This window comes from Asterias rubens, chromosome 16 (genome assembly GCF_902459465.1).
Source record: "Asterias rubens chromosome 16, eAstRub1.3, whole genome shotgun sequence".
Classification (NCBI taxonomy): domain Eukaryota; kingdom Metazoa; phylum Echinodermata; class Asteroidea; order Forcipulatida; family Asteriidae; genus Asterias; species Asterias rubens.
Window position 1 is genome coordinate 11,454,722 of NC_047077.1, and position 6,000 is coordinate 11,460,721.

Here is a 6,000-nt window from a genome sequence, read left to right on the forward strand (position 1 = left end):
TCCTTGCAAATGGTCGTGGGCATGGAAGAAGAACGCAGGCCTGATACATGCTTTATTTTTAATTTGAAAGGACAAGAGCACCCAGGCATTTTCTCTAACTAGTAACGGGCACCCTATAGATGAGGACATTGTAAATTTGTATTGGAGCATTTAAAGGGCACCACGGCAATGACCAGGGATTTTCTCTAACTAGTAAAGGGCACCCTAACACCATGGCAATGACCAGGGGGCATGGAGGTAATTGCCTTCGCTGCCCCTGTGAAGTATCAGGACTGATTGATCCTACATGTCGTGCTACAGTGTATGGCAATCTGTACTGTATTAAACCACATCATTATCTAGGATTTGAGGCATTGCATGGTGAGGTATCAATGTATATTTGGTTTGCGGTAACACCATGTGTGTATCTACTTGCCAGGTAGAGTTGTTCTTAGGGAACTGTCTTGCTTTCGATCCTATAAGCTAAAGTAGTAGTCCAGTCTAATTTCTATACCATCCGCCCTGGTAATAGTTAAAAAGCAGGACAGTTCTTTTCAGAACTGAGAAGTCTTCCGAACCTCCGATTATCTACTCCACGGCAGTAGAATAAAGCAAGACAGTTCCCTAAGAACAACTCTACCTGGCAAGTAGATACACACATGGTGTTACCGCAAACCAAATATACACATCATTATCATTTTATTGGATTTCTTGCAATGTCAAGTGCATGAAAGGGCGTAACGAAAAGTTACTGGAGATTGGGTGAAAATAAGATAATGAGCAAAATTATGTTTCAAGACAACTGAGTGTAAAGGATTGATCAGTTTTCTACCATTCATTAGTCATCATATGAAGGTTTGATTCTGCATGGGAATGAGAATTGGAAACAGTAATTCAAGCAACTACAGTGTAACACTAACAGTAACAGTAATGCCAGATCTTTGTCAGCAGCCATTTTATTGCTTACGTTACAGCCTTTTATTTTGGGGAAAGTACTTGTGTCCAAAAATACCTTTTTAGGCAATATTATTTTAATTAATTGTATTTTGTTTCCTTTTTAACTGTTTTTGTAGAGTTGTTTCTAATTTTTCACTGGCTGGTCCAGATTTGGGTTTTTTCTTAAACTGCCTCATAGCTTTTTTTGTAATTGTCTTTTTAAGTTGTTTTCTTCGGAAACCCTCTGTATTGTAATGTTGTATTTTGGAAATTTTTACCTTGTATCTAGCGCTTTGAGGCCTTTTTGGCAATTTTGCGCTTTACATATATCTTTTTATTATTATTATTATTTGCCCTTGTAATGTAGTTCCGAGAACATGACAATACAACTTCAAGTATGTAGTTTTTGTTGTCTAAAGGTATGATGTATCTTTAATTCCGCTCTGCATGTCACACTCACCCTCTAAATTACAGATCTATCGAGGAGCCATGTCAAAATGCGAACACACATTGTATCGTAACATTCATGTGATACATTCATGGATAATGTACAGTCATAGGGAAGTGAATACTGCATTATTTGGGTTTCTGGGTTACCACACAATGATGGGGACTGTATTTTGTTTTCCTTAACAAACTAGAACAAGGAATTTAAGGTCACTGATGCAGGTGTTTCCTGTAATGTAGTTCCTGGAATGGGCATGATGTGAAATTCATACAAGCAGGCATCTGATAGCACACCAAATGGCTGACAATTCAATATAAAGTGTTGTTAAAGTAACATTTGGTATTTGAGCCCCCCCCCCAAAAAAAATATATATATACAAAATACACAATTTTAATACATGTTTTTTAACCAAAAAGGATTAATTGTAATGATCTCAGAGTCAGACAAAGAATTTTTTTTTTGATATACAAAAAATAAAAAAAAAAATAGGTGTGTGTCACATTGATTTATTTTAATCTTACGGTACTCCGCATTCAGACAGTACCATATGGTATGATAGTACATGCTTATCTGACAGCAATCATCAGCCATATACATGTACCACGACCTACAATGTACATGAACTGCCAGGACTAAAGCTGAGGGTTTTGATATCTTTTGTAGATGTAGATCAGGGCCCAATTTCATAGCGCTGCTTAGCGCCCGATTTTGTGCTTACTTTGCAATCTCTATTTCATAGCGCTGCTAACCGTAAGCACACGAAAAGGCATGCTAACCTTCCGGTGCTTACCACACAAAAACAAATGACGTCACAATGCAAATCTGCGGTAAACACGCAATATGGCCGCCCAATTTTTCTGCTAACCTGTTAAATACGCTAAGGCTTAAGCAAATTTTTCTGCTACAGTAAGCACGCAAATTTGCTTACCGTTAAGCAGTGCTGTGAAATTGGGCCCTGATTTTTGGCCATGACATGAATCCCTACTCACTCACTGCTATTAATGGAGATGTACACCATGTATGTAATGTAATTTACATGAAGAGGTTTCAGCTTCATTGTGGTCAGAAAGTTTTAGAAAAAAGTGAAAATCACCGAGCAATGTTTTCAGGAGAGGAGAATCGTTTAATATAAATAATAACACTTTAGGGGGCTAATCATCCTTACTCGCGGCTAAGAGCTGAATTGCAAAGGACGCGGCTACAGGTACAACATGTTCGAGAAGCAGGCCATGCAAGGGCGCCTTTGGCTACCAGCCACATCAACCGATTATGACCATGGAGCACAGCCAAGATCGAAAGTGTTTGATTTTTTCCCCGAGGGAGAAAAACCGGGTGGTCTGGATAACCTTTGAGGCACAGCAGAGAACCAACGCACAACTCACCTCACATATGGCCCTGGCCGGGAATCGAACCGGATTCACCTTGGTGAATGGCGAGCGCTTTACGCACAGACCAACCATGCCACCCAATTGATACGATGTATGCTAAAACAATTTTCAGACATAAATTATTTTCTTGACATTAGTTTACCACTTTCTCAAAAACCCTTTATAGAGGTTGGATGAATCATACATGTATTCACAGTGTCAGTGTGGACAGGTTTAGTTGGACTCAAGAAGAATTGTGTGAATTATTGGCAAGGGCTACATCGTAACTACTCAGTCAGAGCCATGACATTCAGCCCAGTACACTAAAGTCCACTTCATACTTCCTGCAAGTGCGAAACGGATGTCGACGAAACAACCTTGTTTTTGATGCAAGGATTTTGCATCAGTTGAGCACAGCTTCTCTTCCTGATTGCAATTTTGTGACTTCAAATTTCGGAAGAAGTATAAATTCCAATCGCGCTCAACAATATTTGTCTGCACTGCTTTAGAATTGCAAAGGTCGTGGGTTCGAATCACACCCGAGTAATATGTGATTTCTTTTCGCAGAATTCAGAAAAGAGTATACAGTGGACACACATGTGACATCAGTGTATGGGTAAAACTACAATGAATTTTGTATGCATCCCGCCAATTCCAATCAGTACACACTCCCTGGGGTTTGTGTCTAGAATAGCCTACCAGTACCATCCGTATCAAATATCATGTATTCGTAGGCCCTAATTAGAAGCAACCAGGCACCCATGATAACCAACAGCGCAATACCATTGTCAGTGTCATGAAGGCGTCAGACTGTCTGGGCTGGAATCTTCTCATCAGCAAGATCAGGGGGCCTTCAATAGTTGCAGTAGACATACAGAGGTGAACATTTAGCAATTCAAATTTAAAGGTACTGCAGCCGATTTCACGAAACGCTAGGATTAATCCTAGCTCGACACCTTGGTAATTGTCAAAAACCAGTATACTCACTTGGTGTATTCAAACAAGCATAAAATAACAAATCTGTGAAATAGATTCTCAAATGGTCATTGAATTTGCAAGAGAATAATGAAAGAAAAAACACTCTTGTTGCATTACTTTGTGTGTTAAAAACTATGTTACTTCAGAGGGAGCCGTTTCTCACATACCATCAACAGCTCTCCATTGCTCGTTACCAAGTAAGTTTTTATGCTAACAATTCGTTTTGAGTTATTATGTACCAAAACGAAAACAACAAAATCTTAGAGAACTTGTCATTTTGTATAAGATAAAACTTTTCGACTGTATAAAAGGATTAAATTACCAACTGTGATCACCAAGTACCAATTCAGAGTTGTACACGGCATTCTCAAATAGGCTCTGTGGGTGTGTAAATACCCAAAACATAATAATATTAGGCCAAGTAAAAATAGAAAAATAGAAATGTTTAGCGTCCCCGCCCGCTTCCTTTTTACAGGACACCTCCTTTTTTTTCTTAGGTTTTTTTTATGCACATTTTTTTTTTTCTTTTTTTTTTTAAAGGGTTATTTTAAATGATCTCAGCAAAAAAAAAATCTGAATGTCTTGTCTGAATGCCTTGACCAAACTGTTTCATTAATGTTTTGTGTATTTCAGCAGCAGGAAAAAACGATTGATATTTGACATTCATGGCGGCCATCTTGAAATAGAAAATAAAAAGCCCCTCCTTCCTTTTTTTGAGAAACCCAGACACTAAACGTGTTTCTTTTTTTTACTTGGCCTTATTGTAACAAGTGTATACATAAGCCATCAAAAAAAAATACAGGATTGAAATTGTGGGCGTTTAATAATCACATTTTAGTTATGAAATGGATATTTAAAATAGGCCTACCTCTCAATTGCACCGCTTTCGTCAAAGGAGAAGAAATGGTCTAAGCAACCTTTTTCGCTGGCCATTTTGCTGTAGTAAATTTCTCTGTAGTGCATCTGACAATGGAGGTAGAAATTTCTACCTCCATGAGCTGACTAAGTTGTTGGCTAAGCTATTGGTCTGCGTTCAGACCACCACATATTTAACAGAGCTTTGTCACACCCTGCAATCTCTGTAACCGCAAAACCACAACAAACATTTACCGCCAATACGATCGCGCGCGCGTTTCCATGCATTTTTCATGTTATAGTCCACATAGGGCCTACTGATATATGAATAAAAGTTTTCCTTTTTACGGCAGCATTTTATGCAGCCTTAAACGATTTATATATTAGGCCTATAAGAATATACTTTTCTCTGATTTCATATGGGGGGGGGCAAGGGTTCTGAGCGGGGGGGGGGCGCCGCCCCCCCCCCCCCCCCTGCCCCCCCTTAACAAAACACAATGAAATTATGTTTCCATGGAGGAGAATCAAGCAACTTTCACTGCAGAGGCCACGGTCCCGTTATTTGTCCTACATCAGATTACTCCTCAGGGGACAGTTAACATGGTCATACCATAGAGTAAGGACAGAGAAGTCATAAGCGACATTGAGTTCACATGCACAAACTTGCACACAACTTCCCAAAACAGTGCCGTCTTCAAAAAATGAAACACAAATCGAAACCGACAGAAACTACCGTTTTAAACACAAGAAGAAGGTTCAGTTATATCTATTATTTAAACAACTGTTCACAATAGTCAATACGTATACTTCTAAAGAATAATTACCTTTTTAATTGGAGAAATTTCCTCAAATTCTTGGCAATCAAAGACGGAGTGCTTGAGCCCGAAAAATGCACGTACACCGTACTGCACCAAATTGACGAAGTGTGCTACTGTATGTGTTTTTGAGCTACGACGATACGGCGCTCTTCTATTACTATCTTTGGTTTTATTATTTCAGGTCGATAATCGACGCTTTATAATGTAACCCGTTTATGCAATTGTAGGGGGCGCAATTCACTTTGGGTTTGAGCTGCACGAAAAATCTGTCCCAGTACAGCACTAGCAGCAGTGGTGATTTTGTCCCAGGAATTCTGTCCGCCGGAGATTCGGTCCTCCAATGATTCAAAAGAGGGCGCTATCAGAAGAAGTTTGTACACCGTTTGCCATAATATGGGGGGCGGGGGGGGGGATCTCCGGGGCACCACACTCTAAAAATAATATGTTAGTCAAAACAACACTAATTAGTACTGTCGTAGGGAGACATGATTGTTAATCTAAGTTAGTCAAAACATGTCTCATATGACTAATTAGTGTTGTTTTTACTAATATATTTTTTAGAGTGCACTAAACAAAAGTGCTGCGACAAAAGGTACACACATAGCACATCGCAATAATT

The 6,000-nt window shown here is 39.1% G+C and overlaps 1 protein-coding gene across 2 annotated transcripts in view; it reads right to left on the reverse strand.

Moving 5' to 3' along the window:
- The window catches only part of LOC117300694 (non-classical arabinogalactan protein 31-like), a 44,950-nt gene extending 39,462 nt beyond the window's left edge, over positions 1-5,488 (reverse strand). For both annotated transcript variants that reach the window (XM_033784432.1, XM_033784431.1), the window contains exon 1: positions 5,388-5,488. The gene's annotated coding sequence lies outside the window, so the exon portion shown is untranslated. The remainder of the gene's footprint in view (positions 1-5,387) is intronic.
- Between the last annotated feature and the right edge of the window lie 512 nt (positions 5,489-6,000).